Genomic DNA, 21,166 nt, shown 5'->3' with positions numbered 1-21,166 from the left:
ACTGGAGGACATGATCTTAAGTGAAATAACTCAGAAACAGAAAGTCAGATACTCCATGTTCTCACTTGTCAGTGTGCACTAGCTCCTACGTGTTTTACCCTCTGTATGCAACACAGTGCTTGGCATGGGGCAGTTACTCGACATACTTTGTTTTATCAAATAAGTGTTATCTGGCTTCTTGTTCTAGTCATCATCATCCTACTTTGTCACCGGCAAAGCATTGTAAGGCACCTGTCTCTGTTCAACCAGCATGGACAAATACCCAAGTACTTCTGCTTTTTCCCTCCTTTTCTTTCCCAATTCAGGTTCTTTTTCAGGATAATAATAATGATAAATCCTGTTTATGGGCATTGTACTAAACTCTTCCTTTTTATTATTTCTACTAATCCTCACAATTCTGGAGGTAAACATTGCCCATTTTAAGGTTAGAAATCTGAAGCTTGGAGAGGTTTCATAACATGTCTAGGACATAGTAAGTAAGGAAACAGCGATCCAAAGCCCAGCCCCACTAAGTTTCAGACTTTACATAATTCTTTAGTCAATCCCTAACTTGTGTTGTCAGACCTATTTCCCATCATCTCCCTAAATTCCAGCTCAATAGGACCATCAGAAATTCCCTTCATGTATCCTCACAACTTTGCTTCTATTGTTGCCTCCTCCAGATGCCCCCCTCACATGGTACCCTGCGCAAAGCCCAACTCAAACATCTCCTCTGTCGTGACGTTATCTCTGCTTTCTCTACCCCTCCATTGGCTACGATCTTGCTTCTTTGTCACATTTAGTTTGAACTTCTCTTACAACAGGTATTATATTCTGCCTCGAATTAGAGCTATTCTGATGCACATCTTTCACTTTATCCTTCTTTACCTTCTCAACTAGGTATAATAATAGCAAACATATATACCGCTTACTAGGTGTCTGAGAACAATCTAAGCACTTAAAATATATTAAGTAACTGAATTCTTGTAATTAACTCTTTAAGGTATGTACAATGCATATGCATCCTCTCTGTTTTGCCGATGAGGAAACTAAGGCACAAAAAGGTCAGTAAACTTGCCGGGGGTCATAAAACCAATGAGTAGCAATAACGGAGCTTGCATCCAGGTAATACAGCACCAGCACCAGCACCCGTGCCATGAACCATTAGGCCAGGTTGCTCAGGTGTAGCAAGATCTGCTGAGCCAAAGAATAAATGAATATACAAATGAATGAATGCAAGCCAGCAAATTCAGTGTAAAATCAAATAAGCCAGCCACATTATTTGGTTTATTTGACATCCAGTTATGCTAAATTTGTGGCATTAGAAAGAATTTTTATGTGTTAATCATTCACTTCAAAATGAATATTTTCTGAAGACACTATGGGCTAGAAACTGGCTAAGTTTGTGCTGTCAAGATCTCACAATCATTCAGGGTGGAGCTTGCAGGTGTCTGCCATTTGCACTGGAGTTGGTTGTGTAGAAATTTAATAACTGGGACTTTATGACTGTATTTAATTTTCTTCCTATTATGAACCATGAACTAAAGCAGTGGTTCTTCCCTCCTCATTTGACATTGTCTGAAGACATTTTTGGTGTCACAACTGAAGGTGCAGGTGTTACTGGCATCAGGTCGTTAAAATCCAAGAATGCCACCAAGCATTCCAAAATGCACAGGACAGCTGCCATGACAAAGATATATGTGGCCCAAAATGTCAATAGTGCCCAGGCTGAGAAACCCTACAGCAAAAATATAAAGAAAAATTCCTATGCCAAAAACCAAAGACGAACAAGAAGCTCTCATTGACAGGGTACCTCTCAGACTCCTTGGAGGAAAGGCCAGTGTAAAATTGAGAAAAATTAATTAAACCACAGCAGTAATAAAGAAATAAATAAAGCATACACAGCAAAATAAAATCAAGTCTAAAATACTCCTGGAATCTGCAGTAGCATTTAGCAAATTAATCTAATTACTGGGATTTTTGCAAATGCTGCCAGTGGTACTGTTGCTCTGGAAGGAGGAAGATTCAATTGCCAGTGTCCCCAGAAATTCACTTAGGAAAATTTATTAGTTAGCTATCCTTGTGTGCTGCTGGGTTGAGGTTCTAGAATGAGCAAATGCTTTATCTAAGACAAAACATCTAAACTCAATGTGTGCACACGGCTGGCTCAGGAATACCCCCTCTATTTTAGAGGTTAATTATGTGCCCAGAGACCACATCCTGCAGACCAGCCCTCAGAGTGGAAGGTAAGATGGCTACTCCTTTACTGCCTACATAGGAAAATGTGGGCTTCCTTGAAGTTCCAAAGACGGGACCCTAAGGGATCCTGGGGGGAAAATCCCCCATTCTCCTTTTCCCAAAGTACTTTTTTTTTTTTAGTAGACAATGATGTCGTTCATTTAAAATGTTTACTTCAAGAAATATATATATGACAATTACAGCACTAAACCAAGCACCTTCGACCAAATCACATCCTCCTCTTTGATTCCGCTTCACTCTAAGCCTCTTTCAAATTCTTTTTCCTGAGCTGGAAGACCAGTCAGTTGCCCACGGGGTCAGCGCCTAACACGTTCCCAGTTGGGCGACTGTGTACCTCTCTAGGCGTGCACGACGCCCTTCTCCCCAACTCCTTGTTTTAAAGGATTTAACCCATTAGGAAGCTCATTTTTCAATCTAAGCCAAAAGGAGGTGGGGGACAAGGCAGCCTTCACTTCGAAGGCCACTTTCCTGCTCCAGGGTTCTAGAAGTGGCTGGTCACTGGAAGATCTAAGTCCAGCTCCACCCAGGGCAGCTCCTGCAAAGGCTGGGACCTCCAGTGCTGCTTCTTCAACCCTCTCGGTGACCATGACTCAAAGGAGAGACCTCAAGGGTGCCAGGAGCACAGGTGACCGGGCTGCCTTCCAGGAAAGAGAACTGTCCAGGGAAACGGATCAGGTTATCCCATGGAAGCCTGAGTCAGAGATGGTGGTTTTGGGGTGATATGGACAAATTAGGTTAGTTTAGCAAAGCTCTGAAGTGGCAGAAGCTTCTCCCCTGGACTACTGATTGGACACAGAACAAAAGATGCGCCTGGCCTCAGACTAAGTCTTAGAGAGATGCAGGCCAGTCTCCTCCCACAGGCCTTGGGACTGGCGGGACAGACACTGCTATGTGGCCTCCAAGGGCAGGAGTCATGGTAAGGAGAGACTGGGGTGGAGCAACAAGATCATTTTTGGCATTTTAGCATGGAGACAGTGACAAGCGGTAACAATAGCAAAACAAAACAAAACAAAAACAAAAACAAAAACTTGAAGAGACCAATATTTAACTATTTCCCATCCACCCAAGTCTCACACTTAAGTTCTATTCCCAACTCCCCATAAGCACCGCTGAACTAAATATCTATTTTAAAGTACCCTAACCAGTCCAGACCCTCTGGAAACCAAGAACCCCAGCCAGAGCTGTCACCTCTCTTGGGTCCAGGAGAGAAGAGGGTTCCAGAAAAGGCACCTCAAAACTCACTCAGCACAGCGCACACGGCGGCGAGTTCAGGCACTTGACGGGGATGCGGGTGGCAGTCACAGCATCCGTGCTGACACTCGAGGAAGGGGACTCTTCAGTAATCCCAACTATTTGGTACCAGAGCCAAGCAGACGTGACTAAAGGGAGCTGAGTCAGCAGAAGGGTACCCCGAGTCTCCGCAACAGGACGCACAGTGCAAGGCAAGATGCAGGCGGGGTAGAAAAGGAGGCCAAGGCACAGGGTGGTCAGCGCTGCTATGGAAAGGGCTGATCCTTCTTGCAAGGACTGGAGAATCCACTTGACTGCTGGCTGATCAGTCTCTAAGTGGCGAGTACGCGTAACAAGGCTCAGCCCTGGCTCCACAGGAAGCCACGAAGCCGAAGCCCACTCAACAGATACAAATGTTCCCACCTCTGCCCCACCTCCAAGTCCCCATGGTTCCACCATCACCTGATTTTCATTTGGACTTCGTTAACAGCTGAGGTCGATATAAACGGCTAAACACAGACTCCCAATCCCCCACCGCCGCAGACAGGGCAGATTCTATAGTGTCGCAGCCAGAAGGCTGTGGGCGTACAGGCCGCCAAGCGGAGAAACAGAACCGACACCGGCCTAGTACGATCTGCAAGAAAAAGCGGGAAAGGAGTGACCTGCTTCCGAAGCACGCGAGCATGATTTTGGATGGAGGTGGGCCAGCAAGGAACTGACTTTGCCTAGCTGCCGCCGGTTCCTGTAAGGGACATTTTTTTTTTTTTTTTGAGTAAATGGCAATTCCTCTTCCATGTAGCATCTGCTTGTATCGCAATGCTAATTATAATTGGAAAGGGGTGTTTTGGGGAGTGTATTCAGGAGAGGAAGAAAAAACTTAAAAAAAACCCTACATTGCTCAAAGTTTCTGCCTCTTTTGTAGGAATCGTAAGTCAACTATTAGCAAGTATTTTAAATCGACATCAAGGGGGAAAAAACGTACTTTGGAAAGCATACAGAAGAAGGAAGTTAAGGTTGGATCACTTGTAAAACGGAACTTCAGAGAGTCCAAACAAAAATGCATCTTCGGTCAACTTTTGCTTTTTTAAATTCCTTGTTTGACTTCATGTCCCAATGCATATGGAAATGACAGCTGCCGCGAGAGGTGTGGAGTCGGAGGAGTCTCCGGGAGCATCCAGAGGGTTCAGGGTTGTATTCTGGCAGTTTCTTGATCTTTTCTTTCTCGGTCTCACTTTCGTCTCTTGCTATCACCAAAGAGTGTGAGTAGCCCATGGCGACCTTCTCTGAGAAAATGTCATCCAGAGTCTTCACCTCCTGGGCTGCAGTGGCAGACTTGGGCTTGTGGTCTCCGTAGACCAGTTCCCCGAAGGTCGGTGTTGGGCCCCAGCTGCTGGTGCTCTCATCGGTGGCCACAACGATGCTGCTCTTCCCACAAGCCAGGCTCCAGATTCTCCAGCCACAGAGGTCCTGCACTGCTTTCGGGTACATGGCAGATTCACAGCAGGTGTTGGTGGCCCCCCAGAAAAACAGACCACCCACTTCACTGAGGGCCAGGGAGCAGGTGTAACCAGCATAGATCTGGGACACCCCACGCCCAGGGAGGTCAAACAGTTTCACCAGGTGAGGGACCATCTCGTCCTTCTGCTCTGCGTGGCCCAGCCGGGCATAGCTACCGAAGCACTAGGAGAAGGCTCGCTTCTGGGAGTCCAGGACTAGCGTGTGGTTAGCACCACAGGCCACGTCTCGCACAACCACCTTTTGGTACAGGCAGAATCTGTCTTCTCGATGAAGATGGCCACTCGCGGGGGTACCAGTTCGCAGTCGTACTCTATCCGCTGTGCCCGGGAGATGAACTTCCCATCCGAGTTGTGTCCCAGCTGACCATATTCAGGCCACCCAAAGGAATAGAGGTTTCCTTTTCAGTCCATTATCATACTGAATTCAGCCCCACAGGCCATTTTAGTAAATGCCGGCCGTTATACATTATCTACACGGGGCTGCGGACAGAGTCTGTCTGGTTGGCAAGGCCCAGCTGCCCCATCTTGTTCTCCCCAAACGCAAACACGGAGCCCGTTTCTGTCAAGGCCAAGGTGTGGTTCCGCCCACAAGCTGCAGACATGATAACTTCATGGCAGAAACCCTCGATGAGTCTGGAGGCCTCTACTCGCTTGGTGTCGCCATGTCCCAGCTGCCGCCTTCTCATTTCCACAGCTTCCCTTCAGTGGTGATGAGGAGGCTGTGCGCAGCACAGGAACCCGAGACCACTGTCGGCACCCGGACCGCCGCCAGGCACCCATACCTGTGGGGCCCCCACACCTGTGGGGCCCCCACACATTCTGGCCGAGATTGCGGTAAGCAGCTTGCTGTTTAGGCACTCCTTTTCACCAATCATGGCCCAGTTGGTTGCCCCCAAAATCAAAAGCTGCCCATTACACTTTGACCCTTCAAGTTTGACGCGCTCCTTGGCGCCCCGCGCGCTTGCCCCTGCCGGGGGCCCAGTCGAGCTCCAGGCGGTCCTAGTCACCGCTGCAGCCGCAGCCACTGCCGCTACTGCAGCGCTCGGGCCGCTCGCGCTTCCTGCCCGCTGGGCCGCAGCGCTTCCTGGGCCCGGCGCGGGCCGTGCAGTTGCCCGAGCTCGGCTCCTCCCAGGCCGCCGCCGCCGCCTTCTTCCTGGGTCTGGTCGCGGCTGGTTGGAGTGATGAGAAACCGGAGAGAAAAAACGAAGAGAAGCAACTGAAAGACGGATCTGAGGGCTTTTTTTTCGGCCCAGACGAGGGCTTCAGCCCACTCACCAGATACGCTTTCCGAAGTACTTCTACCCAACCCTAAATCCTGGTAAGGAAAGAAGTGCTCACTCTCCAGGACGACTAAGGGAAATAAGAACATAGGAGCGCGCCAGAACTCTGGGTTCAAATCCCAGATCTGGCACTTATTAGCCGAGTTGACCTTTGATGAAGTGATTGGGTTCTCAGTGCCTCGGTTTTGTCATCTGCGAAATGGGAGATAATAACCCACCTCACTGGGTTCTTGGGGGAATTAATACAAATAAAGCATTTGAAATAGTTGCTTGCACACAAAAACTGCTGTGTAAACCCTGGTTATCATTATTATTATTATTAAAGTATGAGTTCATTGAAGGAAAAGGCTGCGCCTCATTTTTATGGATTTCCCTAGGCTTAACAGAGTGTCTACGTTACTCCCAGAATATATTATCGTAATTCAGGTGACTTTAATTTGGTTTAATATCAATACTTTAGTCAAAGTGCCCTCTCATCATCTAAGGCTGATGGGTTTTGCCAGGTCTGATTGAAAAAGAATATATGCTGCAGTTTTGGGATACTGCCTTTTTGTCTTCTTATTTTATCAGTTACAGAAACAGATATTTTTAAATCTACATGTATGATTGTGAATTTTTCTAGTTTAAACAATTTTTGTTTTATATATTTCAAAGATATATTATTAGATGTGTATACACTTAGAATTGTGCTTTCCTGTTGAATTGACCCTTTTGATCATGAAATGTCACTCTTTATATATCTAGTATTACTCTTTGTCTTAAAGTATACTTTGTCTGTTTGTAACATAGCTGTGCCAGCTTTCCTTTGGTTAGTGTTTGCGTGGTATACGTTTACCATCCTTTGACTCTCACCCTATCTGTGTCCTTAGATTTAATGTGTATCTTACAAGCAGGAATTATTTGGGATAATTTTTAAAATCCACTCTGGCAAGCTTGGTTTTTCAATTATAGTATTTAATCCACTTACATTTGATGTAATTACTAATATATTTGGGTATAAGTCTCCTATTTTGTTTTTCATGTGTATTAAATCATCTGTTTTTTGCTCCTTTGATGATGCTTTCTTGACTTCTGGTTAATTAGTGAAGTATTTTTTAGCATTCCATTTTGCTTTTTCTGTTAGTTCCTAAACATTTTTGAATTATATTTCTAGTGAATATAAAACATAATTTAATGATTGTAATATGCATTTCATTCCAGACTAAGTATAATTTACCTTAAATTAGTAGTTTCACCACTTCATGAGTAGTGCAAAAACATCAAAATAGTTTAGCTCCATTTACTTTCCTCCTGCCTTTGTGATATTGTTTTTAATATTTTACATTCACAAATGACACAAACCCTACACGACATGATTGTTGTTGCTGCTTTAAAGAATGTAAAAATAAAATAAAAATTTTTTTTAAATATGGGGGCAAGACAGTAACTCATGTCTGTAACCCCAGCACTTTCAGTGGCCAAGGAGGGAAAAACACTTGAGTTTGGGAGTTCAAGACTTGCCTGGGCAACATAGTGAAACCTCATCTGTACTAAATACTAAAACAAAAAATAAAAATAAAAATAAATTAGTTGGGTATGGTGATACATGCCTATAGTCCCAGCTACTAGGGAGGCTGAGGCAGGAGGATTGCTTGAGCCTGAGTGAAGCAAGGCTGTAGTGAGTGAGTTATGGTCATGCCTCTGCACTCCAGCCTAGGTGACAGAGCAAAACCCTGTCTCAAAAAAATACATATATTATTAATATATAATATATATTACATATACAAAATATATAATGTAAAGAATATATAAAATTATATATATATAAACATCCTGGAGAATCTTCTTTTCTTCTGTCAGATATTTGGGGTCATTTTCTTTCAACCTGGAGAACTTACATTAATAATTCTTGTATTGCAGGTCTGCTAATGACAACTTTGCTCAACTTTTAATTGACTGAAAATGTCTTTGGTTTGCTATAATATTTGAAAATTATTTTAGAATATAGAATTCTAGACTAGCAGGGTTTTTTTTTCTTTTAGCACTTAAAACTATCATTCCATTGACTTCTGCTTTCTTAATTTTTGTTGAAAAGTTTGCTATTTATCTTAGGGTTGCTCTTTGAAGAAGATTAGTCTGAGGCACATGTTTCTTATATGTCTATATTTTACAACTCCCTCCATCATGTAATGTAAGCTACTTAGTGGCAGGGACCATGTGTGACTTGTTCATCAGCAGCATCTAGAATTGTGCCTGGCATATCTATATTCAAGGCATATTTTTGAAAGCATGTATAAATCAATGAATGAACTGTACATCATGAGCACAAGGCAATGCCCAACACGAAGTAACCACTTACCAAAGAGTGAATAAATTCAGTCATTGCTCCTGGAGAAGATCTCTACTGTTATTTCTAAGTTCACAATACCATTCAGACTGTTCCGTAGACCTCTAGCTTAAATTAAATTTGACACTGCATAAACATTATCTTGACCACTTATGGTAGTTTTGAAAAATTCTACTTATATATTATCTTGATAATAACATCTGAAAATATGACATTAGTGATTCTTTTTAGGTTATTTGTTACATTGAAGATGAGCCAAGCCAAAATGTGTTCTTTTGGAATTAGCTTTCAAATAAAATTTACTTCATAATGTAATCTCCAAAGAGTGAAACTTTTTTAGACACAGATATTAAAAGAAGTTTCAGGGGATTTTAATGAAATAAATATGGAGGTCATCCCTGCATCAGTTTTAACAACCATAAGAGCCAAACTTACAGGTAGATGAAATTTCTTCTCCTTGTCAAAGGGAAGGAAGACCCTGTATTTTAAAACAGATCTGTCTTACAGTTTACTCTCAGCTACTTTTTGCAGCCTCAGGACATTTCATCATCTTGTTGGTTTATAAATGATACAGAATAAACTTAAGTTGCACCTAAGTGGTTACTTTACAATGCAAGAAGCAAGCCATTGAAGTTCAAATGCTTATCCAACCTCTAGTTCTTTGATGACATGATAAAAACAGATAGGCTATGCATCTGTTGGAGAGGACTACTGATGTGCCATATCTGATAAAGGGTGTAGAAAATTATGGAGAAATGAAAAACCTGACCATTTCTTTCTGAGTCATAATATAAAATGTAGCTTCATCTTTTGAATCCCTAAAATGGCAACCATTTTCAAACATAAGCATGAAGGGTGCTATAGAGTTCACTACATAGTCTTTGGATAATCCACATCCTGGAACTTATCTAACACTGAGAAGACCTGAGACTTGGCTATCTTAGTATTTTTAAGCATTCATCTGAAACCAAGTTGTCTTCAAAGCAGGAACAGCAATGAATACCTTATTTGTTTATTCGGCAAATATTTGTTGGTCACCTGTTACGTGCTTAGATTCTTGGGGTGGAGTGGTGAATAAAATAGTCAACATCAAAATGGTCAAGCAACTCACATTCAGTGGGAGAGCCTGAGAAGAGGGACAGAGCATAGGCAATGTGCCATGATCAGGAAAGTACCCTGACCAGGAAAGGGCAGGTTACAAAGCTGGCAAGAATGGAAAGTACAGGAGTCAGCCAGATGATGGTAGGGCAGAAACTGTGGGTTGGAGATGGAGAAGGTGGGCTGGAGATGAAGAACTTGGGAGCATTCACAATGAGGCAAGTGATTTTCTAGGAACTAGGAGCATGGAGATAGCAAAACTTTCTGACTATGAACACATTCCCCACTGTAATGGATGCCATCTGAGGCAGACAAGAACCCATAAAGAGAACGTTTCTAGCTCTGTGGAAATTTCTGTCTGGAAATTCCCATGGACCTACTGTTACTGATACTTATTTCTTATAAGCATCTATTAATATGGTAATATTAGCAACTATTTGTTGCATGCTTGCTGTATCAAAGGCATTGCCCTGAGGGTGGTGGAGGCCAACTCATCTCATCCTCTACTAACCTAATGAGGTGAGCACTTTTTTTCCATAAAATAGATGTAGCCAAAAAGCCTTAGGAAGGGTAATTTGCTCAAGTTCACAGAACTAATAAATTGTGGAGCCAAGGTATTAACCTGGGTCCGCCAGATAGCAGAACTACTGTATTTGGTAGAGGTCAAAATATGTGACTAAGTATACAGAATTATTCAACAATTATTTATCCAGTATCTACCATGGCCAGGCACTACACTAAAATCATAGATCCAAGGAAATCTTAAACAGTTTCTGGCCCAATCCTCTCATTTTAGGTATGAGAAAACTGAGGCTCACAGAAACTGACAGACTTAATAATATGTCATGCTATCTATGTCAACTATGAATGGGAGAGAAAACATAAAAAGAACAGAAGAAATAATGGATCTGTGGATTTTAATTTTAAAACATTTTAAAGATTGAGGGTGTAAATATTCCCTCAAAGTTGCCCCTCTTTTCTCCAGTTAGTCACCCAGAATGAATATGCATTAGAGGAAAGTTTAAATCAAAATCATTTAAATGACATCAACTTTTCCCTCCAAAAATGCTTTTAAGGTGAAGATTGTAGCTTGTATGTATTTGTGTTTTTGCGTTTTTGTAATATACTCTTAGGTACCCCTCCTGGAGTAATCCTTCGATGTGTTTATAATGACTTCTATAGACTGGCGGGAGATTGGTCTACTTACAAAGGGCAACTGAAAGACCTGGCAAGACCTTCCCAACAAACAACTCTTGGCTTTTAACTGGAGTCAGGAAGACTTTAAACATTCCCCACACTGGTCCACCAAACACTGGAATTTGCCATTGCCATGGCATCACATGAGATGCAGTCACTAAATTAACATCTGGGTATGGTTATCAGTTTCTTTTCATCTGGAGTATTCATTTTTAAAGTTTGACCCATGCTTCCCATTTATTTTCCAGAAGGTAAATAAGATTCCAAATGTTTTAAGCAACCCGTAACACAGGCAGCAACCTGCCTCCATTCTTGGAAGCCACGCACAAGAGAAAAACTTCTATAAGCTAAGTCACACCCGAGTAATTTGGGCAAATTGCAGTGGGGAAGGAGATCAGGGCATATTAATTACTTGGCAAGGGTGTTCTTTATATAAACCACAAAGGTAAACCTTAATCCAGTTCCAGGAATGTCTGACTAATAGGCCATGATTTATGGGAAGTTCCTGGCCATGATAATTCTTGTCTTTGGCCGGTAAGAAATCAATGATCCAGAGCAGCCATTTTCAAAGTATGTTCCCTAGAAAGTTGATAGAAAATTAATGTGGGAAAAAAATAACCTTAAACAAACATGTTGCAAGCAAATAGGTTTGGGGATATCTAAGGCCGAGGAGTTTTTCTGCTGACAATAGTTTAGAATGGTCAATGATCTATGGTGTATTGAGCCTCTCCAAACTTATTTAAAGATAGTCTTTCTTTTGCCGAGTAATCTCACCTTTACCTTTTCCATGCTGTGTGTCCTCATGTCCTAGGCCCAGTCCCTAACCACTCTAATATTTACCTCTCTCATTTAAAAACTAGGATAACACTTCACATCATGAGGTTAATATGAGAATTAAGTGTAATTTATATACATCTATAGTTGCCCTGTAAATGATAAAGTACTAGACAAATGTCTGTGTTTTTAGGTAGGGCCATAACCCTGGTGGTAAAATTAAAATACATGTCTCTTCACAGTTTTTAGCTCATTTAGACATGTATATAGTCCTTATGGCTTAAAAGTTTGTCTTTCTTGAGCAACCTCATCCCTGCTTAAGCTACTTTGGCCTGTTTCTTAAAATTCTGCCCATAGCCTCATTGTCACATTTACCCTGCCCGTTGCAGTACACACGTGTACACAGCATTTTCCAAAGTATAAAATTTTGAGGAAAAATGGGAGGACAAATGTCACATGTTTTGGTTCAGCTGGACATCTCAGTGCCTTCATTACACATAGCGTTATGAGACTTCAACAGGGAAATATAACTTGCAGCATCTTTTCCAAATTTATTTTACAATGGAATTCCTTTTGTCCCAGAATATCTATGAGTACCAGTGGTTTGCAGAACACACCTTTGGAAAAGCTGCTGTATAGGCTTGGTAGAAATCAAATGGCTTCACTGACAAGGAACATCTCAGAGACTATATCTCCAATAATCTCACATTATTACTTGATATTGAGCTATAATTTAAGTATGACACTTAAACCTAAGTATGAAATTATGGAAGTAAAATGTACAAATTGCAAGCAGTTTAGTTACATATCATAAAAAGGTTTTGACAATATCATAGCTAAACAACTTCACAGATAACATCTTGGGTAACTTAAGTATGCAGAGTATAAAGTAACTGAATAAGTTGAGTTTTCTGATTAATTTAGATAAAATATTGGGCTAGAAATGTTTGTAAAATCTATAAGTGCACTTTTTAGGCTTCATCAACTCAATAAATAAACATATTTGAAGCATATTTTGATGATTCAGGATCTTTATATGTGCAGGATGTTCATTTTGTTCAGTGACTATCAGGTAGTCCTACAGAAGTAGAGGGTTCTGGGGTTCTGGGGCTTTGCCTGGAATCTGTACTGATCCACAACATATGTTAGAAGCTTTTATATAAAAAAACTAACAAAAGCTTATTTTCTACGTATTTGTATAATATAATACCTCATGGGTTTAGGCAAGCCAGTAATTATTATCTCTTCTATATCCTACTATCAGTGAACCTACAACACTGATAGTCTTTGGCTGGGGCAGCTGTCTGTACCACGTGACTTGCCTCCTCACTACTCAACCCCAAAACCCCAGTTATTTTCAGTTATAGATGATTAGACCAGGCTATTTACTTGACCTGAGCTTGCGCAATCAAATTCCTTCTCATCAGAATTTGGAAATGAAAACTAAGTATTTGGGTTGGTTGGACAATGATGAGTGTTTGTGATAGTGATTTGGGACCAAGAGAGGGCAAATCTACCCAAGCCCCTGAGAGTAAATGATTCATCTGTTAGGCCACAGATTCAACCACTGTATTAAAGACAAAATAAAATGCCCGAAAAAAGGTAGGAGATATTGTTTTTCTCGAGCCCAGACTTGACATAGCAATTTCCCATTGGTGGAGACCTAGGCTTCTGGCCTACTCATTGTTAGGGTGGCACAGTCCAAAATAGCTTACTACTATACTTATGTTGCAGTCAAAAGGATGCAGAAGGAGGCTGCCCTTTCCTATGATGACAAAGTTACATATGCCATGTGTACATGAACCCAGAACTTGATCAAGTGGCCATACCTAGCTGCAAGGGAGTCCAGAAAATATAATGTTTAGCAAAGAGGCCACGTATCCAACAACTAAATGAAAGGGATCTATTGTTAAAGGAAGAAAAAAAAGAATGGATATTGGAGAACGACTAGCAGTCTGCCACAGGATGTGAGTAAGCTGAGAAAAAAGGTACTCAGAGAATCAGTAGAGAGAAGTCAACAGGCAGCAAGAAGCAGAAATGACAGAGAGACAGAGTCAGAATCAGAGAGTCAGGGAGTGGTTGTCTGTGACTTCCCGTTTCCTGGACATCCATCTGTCCTTACTACATAGAAACTGGCTTCTGTGAAATTTCTCTGTAGCCTTTCAACAAGTCCCATTGTTTCTTGAGCAAAACTGAGTTGGTTTATGTTTCTTGTGACTAAAGTAATGCAGATAACATTTATTGTATTTATTGAGCACTCACAATATGTTAGGCATTGTGCTAAGTGCTTTCCATGGACTGTTTCATTTAAACCTCATAGCAATTCCATGAGGTAATTACTGTTCATTCTCAATTTTTGTGCCTGAGGAAAATGAGACTTGGGAAAACCTCACTGTTAGCAGGTAGCAGAGCACAATTTGAACCTGAACTCTAAAGTCTTGCTGCACACTGATGATCTTTACCACCACTGAAGTCAGGCATGAGCTTGTAGATCTATGACAGGATGAGGTCAGGCAAGGCTGGGGCCTGAGACCAGGCTGACTCATTAAAATGAGGTAGGTACTGAGGAACAACACACAGTGCTATGACCTGGGAAGAAGCTCAGTTGGAGGCAGGAACTCAATGTCTGGGGCCACACAGGTAAGCACCTGAGTATATCTAACCTGCAGAGTTGGGGTTGCCCATTAGGCATAGTGATGATTAATTCATGAGTAGACAGAAAGGCTGGCAGGTGGACAGCAATGGATACGCTTATCAATGGGATTCTTGGAAAGCTACTCAGTATGTTGTTGAAAATCATCCAATTATTCTACTATGAAGAGTTAAAGAGTAAACTGATAAGGTTAGGTAACTAAGAGGTTAGGGCACTAAGAAAAGCCTCACAAAGGCATGGCAGGGTCTGTGAACTAGGTAGGTTATGATAATCCTTTGCTGCTTCCAGGAAGTTGAAGGGCTCCAGTTATAGCAAGTTAATTGCACCTGATAAATTGCAGTTTATACCAAACCGTGTAGACTTCTGACTCCTTGGTAAGGTCTAGCCCTATGACTTCTTGCTTAGAGGCTTATCTGTTACCACACCTCCTGTCTTTGTATGACCCAAACAACATGAAGCAGTCCCACTCTTGGGACTTGAGACAATTTTCACCAAGCAGCTCACAGGACTACAGATTGAAGTCATTGGAGAAAAGGTCTTTCTCCTAAGCAGATCTACACAAACCCTAACTAGCATCAAAGGAAAATGTTTACTATGTTTACCTCTTCATAGTAGAATAATTGGGTGACTTTCAATAGCATCTTGAGTTTAAGGAATGAGAATTCCACCAGTCACAGATTCTAGAAGTGGTATGTAATGAGAGTGATTCCATAAGTTGACCTAAAAGCAAAGGGTTCTGAAGTTTCCAAAGAGAGATAAATTGACTTAGTTTCTATGCAGTTTAAATTGCTAATCTTCCCGACTATTGTTTCTACTCATTTTGCTGCTAGTCTCATAATTACTTGCCTCTCCAGCTGCATATGTATCTTTAACATAGCATTCACCAGCTGGCATATCTTTAGATAATTTTTAGTAGAATTCTAGAATTACAGAAATCAGCCTCCAAAGGCTCTCCAACAAACCTTGAACCAAATATTTGTCAATGTGTATTCCTCCTTGTAAAAGGCATTTGAGGGTGAAGTAGGAAAGATATTTTCTTCTACCCTGTTCCTGACAGGCTAGAGAAATATGAAGGGTAAAAAGAGAGACACATGGCTTTCACAGCTGTAATAAGGAAAGGGGCTTTGTGATTGGATCAGAGAGCCTGAAGTGCAAATAATAATTAACAGAGGATAAAACCTTAGAGAACTAACTGTGGTGATTACCCCAGAGATAGCCCCATCTAGGATACTATTGAGGCGAGCCTTTTAAGTTATAACAGAGAGTAAGATTTATTAATATCATTCATTAACAAGATTATTTTTTCCAAAAATTTAGGTCAGTAGTTCTCAACACTGACTGCACATTACAATCCCCATGCTCTGGCTACAATTAAATCAATTAAGTAAAAGCCTCTGGGGGTGAGGCCTAGACATCAGTCTTTAAAAAAATCTACCCATCCAATGCCAATCTACAGCCAAAGCTGAGAACCACTGATGTAGGGATATTCAGAAAGGAAGATAGAAAAGATTAGCACGAATTATCTGGAGCCTGATTAGGTAATTTCAGAATGCAAGAGCTGGTGAAAGTGGAAGTACTGATTATCTACAGGGGAATATGCACAACAAACGTCCTCCAGTGGAAGATGCAGGTGAAGCCTGGCAGAGGAGAAGCAGAAGGATAGCAAAAGAACTAGGCCTGATTAGTGAACCTTTCCTTGACAGGGTTTGTTTAAACAATGGATGTCTTCAGGAGACCCAGAACTTACTGACTCATCTCTCCCTCTCTAGGGAGGAATCTGGAGGAATGTGTCAGACAGAAAGTAAAGAGAGTTAAGGTAGTGAAGACACCATGATTCAGCAGTGTCTTTATAGCTTGTAGAAATGGCAAGAACTAACCTCAGAAGCAGATGAAGATTTTACACACTCAGCAGAAAGAAGTAGGGAAATGAAATATTACTGGTATATTCCCCTACTACAAATAGACATGTGGCCTACAGAAGGGGGCCCAAATGTTTCTGTTACTGTTGAAGCTGGCAAGTTATTCAAGGTCTGTAATAGGCAAAGGCTAAGGACAAAATGGTCAACAAGCACATGAAAAGATTCTTAATATCAGTCATCTCTAGAGAAACGCAAATCAAACCCACAATAAAACCTCACACCCATTAGGATGGGTACTATCAAAAATGAAACAAACCAAACCAAAAAATCCAGAAAATAACTAATGCTATTTTTGAAAACTTGTGCACCATTGGCGGGAATATAAAATGATACAGCCACCACTATGGAAAACAATATGGAGGTTCTTCAAAACATTTAAAAAAGATTTATCATATAAGCCAACAATTTTACTTCTGAGTAGATATCCAAAAGAACTCAAAGAAAGGTTTCAGAAATACTTGTGCACCCATGTTTATATCAGCATTATTCATAATAGCCAAGAGGTGGAAGTAACCCAAATATCTATTGACAGATGAATGGATAAAGAAAGTGTGGCCATATACATACAACAGAATATTCAACCTTCAAAAGGAAGAAAATTCTGACAGGTGCTATAACACGAATGAGTCTCAACCACTTTATGCTAAGCCAATTGCAAAAAGACAAATACTGTGTGATCCTACTTATATATGTACTTACCGGCGTCAAACCGATACAGATAGAAAGTAAATGGTGGTTGCCAGAGATTGTGGGGAGGAGAACATGTGGAGTTATTGTTCACTGGGTACAGAGTTTCAGTTTTGCAAGATGAAAGAGTTACGAAGATAGATGGTGATGATGGTTGCACAACCATGTGGATGGAATTAATACCACTGAGCTATACATTTAAAAATGATTAATGTGGTACATTTTATGTTCTGTGTATTTATCACAATTAAAATTTTAAAAATATATATGACCAGATATTTTTAAGTGCAAAAAACCAAGGTGGAGTACAGTTTACATCATATTCAAACATTTTGGGGGTAAGAAAGGGGAATAAAATTTAGCATAATCTGTGTTATGACTTCCATTATTTGTATGTATACACACACGCATTCATATCAAGAACCATTAGAAGAACAGAAAATGAATAAAATGAGGCAGAGGTGGAACTAAGACTTCTCATGTACACATTACTTACAGTATTGACTTTTGAATCATGTAAATGAATTGCTTATTAACAATAATAAGACATTTTTAAAAAGTTGAGGAGAGGCAATGTTCGAGGAGAAGCTGGTGAAGCAAGAGCCTCCCTGGGCCTCTTGGGGGCCTTAGGATTTAATGGACATATCAACAGTGGCTTCATTCCAAGTGCTTGCAGCTCCCATTTGTATCTGGCTGAGACGAATGTGAACTAAAAAGGAAAACACTCCTGGGCAAGAGGGTGCAAGGGCCTAAGAATTCCAGAGCGGGAGGGAGTGGAGCAGCTACCTTGGTATAGGCCTAACAGGGCCCAGTATCTTGCTGAGGATGGAAGAGTACAGAGGACTGGAGGGGTGGGGGTGTGCTTGGAGAACTGCCAGCCATACTTGAAGGGAGCCATGGCCCCAAGAGGGAGTGAAGGCTACATCATCCTGAGCAGGGAACATGAGGCTCAAAGGGGAAAGAGCAAAACATAAAGGAAGAATCCTAGAGTGTCTCAAATGCCACTGTTTCCAAGAAGATTCAGTGTGATAGGGATCCCCTCCCTCTATATGGAAATACAGTGTCCCCTGTCATCCCAGGCACTTTGGGAGGCCGAGGCGGGTGGATCATGAGGTCAGGCAATCGAGACCATCCTAGCTAACACGGTGAAATCCCCTTCTCTACTACAAACAAACAAACAAAAATTAGCCAGGCGTGGTGGCGGGCGCCTGTAGTCCCAGCTACTCCGGAGACTGAGGCAGGAGAATGGCGTGAACCCAGGAAGCGGAGCTTGCAGAAAGCTGAGATCGCGCCACTGCACTCCAGCCTGGGCGACAGAGCGAGACTCCATCTCAAAAAAAGAAAGAAAAAGGAAATACAGTGTCCCAAGTAATTTCTAGACCAGCTCTCTGTATGGAATTAAGTTCACAAACTGTATACTTGCTCTAGACTCCAGCTCAGCTTGACCAGCATCCTGGCCATCTTGAAACCAAGGACATCTTCCTTATGCTCTGCTTTTCCCTCTGTTTCTTCCCCAAGGCAATGTTATTTTACTACTTGGGGCTTTGGTTGGCAAAGCAATATGGATCTGACGAGGGGAATATTATTTTTCCAGGAGAATTGTTCTAGGTTAGCACACATGCTTGTTGGATACATTTGCAGAAGCAGTATTGCCGGGTCAAAAGGTATGTGCACTTAAAGCTCTGATAAACATTGTCAAATTGCCTCCTAAAAAGGCCACTTCAACTTGTACTCCTGGCAACAGCACAGGAGGAATTGTTCTCACCAATGTGCTGTGTACAGCCAAACTTTTCTACATTTGCCAAACTACTAGGGGAGAAATATGGTCTCTTAACTCTTAAATTTCAGTAACGAGAGCCATTTATACTACTTAATGTAAATTGTATTTTTCTGTCAATTAGGAAAATTTTTCCCTTTGCTATTATAATGCAAATATTTCCCCCAGTTTGTCTTTTTGGCATTATGGTGGGCAGACATTTATCCATCTTTCCTTCATGGTTCCTGGATTTTTGCATCTTGCTTAGAAAAGCTTTCCCTGCTGGCCAGGTGTGGTGGCTCAGGCCTGTAATCCCAACACTATGGGAGGCTGAGGCAGGCGGATTGCCTGAGCTCAGGAGTTCAAACCAGCCTGGGCAACATGATGAAACCACGTCTGTACTAAAAATACAAAAAAGTAGCCAAGCATGGTGGTGCACGCCTGTACTTCCAGCTACTTGGGAGGCTGAGGCACAAGAATCACTTGAGCCCGGGAGGCAGAGGTTGCAGTGAGATGAGATTGCGCCACTGTACTCCAGACTGGGTGACAGGGTAAGACCCTGTCTCAAAAAAAGAAAAAAAAAGCTTTCTCCACTGTAAGACTGTATTTTTAAAAATTCTCTCTTGTATTGTCAGACTCTTTCAGTTTCAGTCTTATTTTGAGGGAAGGCAGGTTTCCACCAGTTAAAATAACGAAAGTATTTCATAAAATTAGGTATTTTTCTTACATATTGGTTTTGCAAAAGTATCATAGTTTTGGTCTCTGCTTCCACTGGAACATTGTCAAGCATTTCTCACAACTGTAACCTAGAAATATGTCTACAGACACATAATTACATGGAACACATGCGGGACTCATTCTTCGGGCCTTGGGCAGCCTGTGTTCTGTTCCGGCAGCCAGACAGGAATTGTATTTACAGTCTTCACAACAGTCTCCAGTAAACAGATCACACTGCGTGGGAGAACCACATTTGAAAAGGGCCCCAGTTGAACTTTCATTATTTGTCAATTTTCAGCATGAAGCCACTTCTCATGAATTTCATGGGACAGGTCGTTAATACCATGTGCTATAAGATATCCATTAAAGAAGAATTCTCCCAAAGTGTTTTATTCAGAAACTTTAAAAAATGTTTCCAGAGCGACGGTTTTATCAGCTTCAAAATAGGGCCAACTTTTAACTTGCCTTGTGTGAGTTCAAGGATCTTCCACAAGTTGTCATAAATCCCATCTCTAAGAAAAACACTCCCAATGCCTTATTCTTTTGGGACAAAACACAAAATACATTTAACATACTGCATCTTGGGGGTGAAAAATCCTAGAATTCTTGACAGAAACACAGTCCTTTATAGAGATGTGTTTCCAAGGATCCCCACCAACGTAGTTCAAGAAATCTTCATAAGGAGTAATTTGTTGTTCTCTTTTGTACCCTCCACTGTCCAATGTACCTACCAGGAGCTGGTGAGCAGTGAGGTGATCCTGCCAAAGGAACAAAAAACAAGGAATGGAAAGAAGACTTTAAAGAGCTGCTGTTCCTCAAAGCCAAGAAATGTAGAGTCATTCATTTCCCCCCGACACCTAGCCCAGCTCTGGACTCAAAGGAGACAGCCATGAAGATGATGAAATCACAACCCCTCTCAGAGCCTCAACACCACACCTCCATGGGAGCACTGGTGCTTTTGATTACCAGCACCTGGAAATACAATCCTTCTCAAGTAGAATTGATTGAGAGATTTAGCATATAAAAATATAAATTGACTGGGTATGGTGGTTCACGCCTGTAATCCCAGCACTTTGGGAGGCCAAGGCAGCTGGATCATTTGAGGTCAAGGGTGTGACACCATCCTGGCCAACATGGTGAAACCCTCATCTCTACTAAAAATACAAAAGTTAGCAGGACGCGGGGGCATGTGCCTGTAATCTCAGCTACTCAAGAAGCTGAGGCAGGAGAATCATTTGAATCCGGGAGGTGGAGGTTGCAGTGAACCGAGATCGGCCACTGAACTCCAGCCTGGGTGGAAGAGCAAGACTCCGTCTCAAAATCAAAAACAAAAAAAAAAACAAGAAAAAACAAACAAAAAAAAACCCCAGAATACCTAAACTTAAATTCCATATAAGCAATGAATAATATTTAGCATAGGTATTCCCTATGCAGTATGTGGGACATATACTTTAAAAGTTTTTTTAGTGTTTTTCTGAAATTCAAATTTAGTTGGGTACCCTGTACATTATCTGGCAAAGCAGATGCTTCAAGGCAGCCATCTTAAGGACAGATGTAATGAATAAAAAATTCTTCCTTATGATGAAATAAAAACTTGTCTCCTACCCATTGGTTGTCCTTCAAATATCCAGAAAGCTACAGAGTCATTAAAGTCGGAGAGACTTGGGTTTGGTTCTGTTGCTGTGTGACCTTGTGCAGTTTTTTTAACCTCTACTTTTTCTGGTCCTTAAAATGGGTTATTATTACCTGCATTACAGGAAAACCACGATTATTA

The 21,166-nt window shown here is 41.5% G+C and overlaps 1 pseudogene across 1 annotated transcript; it reads right to left on the bottom strand.

Moving 5' to 3' along the window:
* Positions 1-3,937: 3,937 nt before the first annotated feature.
* Positions 3,938-6,247, bottom strand: LOC105524941 (annotated as a pseudogene). Its single transcript, XR_001003833.1, has 2 exons — positions 4,522-6,247; positions 3,938-4,210 (listed from the first exon to the last, which is right to left on the bottom strand). The product of XR_001003833.1 is annotated as a protein RCC2 pseudogene (transcript).
* Positions 6,248-21,166: the final 14,919 nt, after the last annotated feature.

The sequence above is a fragment of the Colobus angolensis genome, unplaced genomic scaffold (assembly GCF_000951035.1).
Source record: "Colobus angolensis palliatus isolate OR3802 unplaced genomic scaffold, Cang.pa_1.0 Scaffold51, whole genome shotgun sequence".
Classification (NCBI taxonomy): Eukaryota; Metazoa; Chordata; class Mammalia; order Primates; family Cercopithecidae; genus Colobus; species Colobus angolensis.
Note: the sequence above shows the minus strand (reverse complement) of the source record. Positions and strands in the feature narration are given on the sequence as shown.